Consider the following 857-nt stretch of genomic DNA (forward strand, 5'->3'; position numbering starts at 1 on the left):
ACCCACCCAATCATTTCTGTAGCTAAACCTTAAGCATTATATAAATATCTATCTCTCTCTTTTTTTTTTTTTTTGAGACGGTGTTTCGCTCGTTACCCAGGCTGGAGTGCAATGGCGCAATCTCGGCTCACCGCAACCTCCGCCTCCTGGGTTCAGGCAATTCTCCTGCCTCAGCCTCCTGAGTAGCTGGGATTACAGGCACGCGCCACCATGCCCAGCTAATTTTTTGAAATACCTATCTCTTTCAAAGAGGCCTCAGGTTGAAAACACCTGTAGCTCTCTCAGGTCTCTCCGCCCCCCCCGCCCCGATTAAATTATTTGCATCTGTCTTCCATGATAGACTGTGGTATCTTGGGTAGGAACCTCATTCATGGTATTTTGCTTCTGTTCCCCCAAACCTGTGTCACCATTTGCTCATTAAGGACACAGAATATTTTAAGCTGACCATCAACCTGCTGCAAATGTTGGAGGTTTCACCACAATCCTAAAATATTCACATCCCAGGCTGGGCAATGTAGCTCCCGCCTATAATCCCAGCACTTTGAAAGGCCGAGGCGGACAGAGTTCGAGACAAGCCTGGCCAGCATGGTGAAACCCCATCTCTACTGAAAATACAAAAACTTAGCCAGGCATGGTGGCACGCAACTGTTAATCCCAGCTACTCGGGAGGCTAAGGCAGGAGAATTGCTTGAACCCGGGTGGCAGAGGTTGCAGTGAGCCGAGATCATACCACTGCACTCTAGCCCAGGTGACGGAATGAGACTCCATCTCAAAAAAAAAAAAAAAAGAAGAAAAGAAAAATCCACACCCCAAGGAGAGTATATAGATTTTTTTTTTTTTTTTTTTTTTTTTTTTTG

This window comes from Sapajus apella, unplaced genomic scaffold (genome assembly GCF_009761245.1).
Source record: "Sapajus apella isolate SASKATOON/1434 unplaced genomic scaffold, GSC_monkey_1.0 scaffold152, whole genome shotgun sequence".
In the NCBI taxonomy this organism is placed as follows: Eukaryota; Metazoa; Chordata; class Mammalia; order Primates; family Cebidae; genus Sapajus; species Sapajus apella.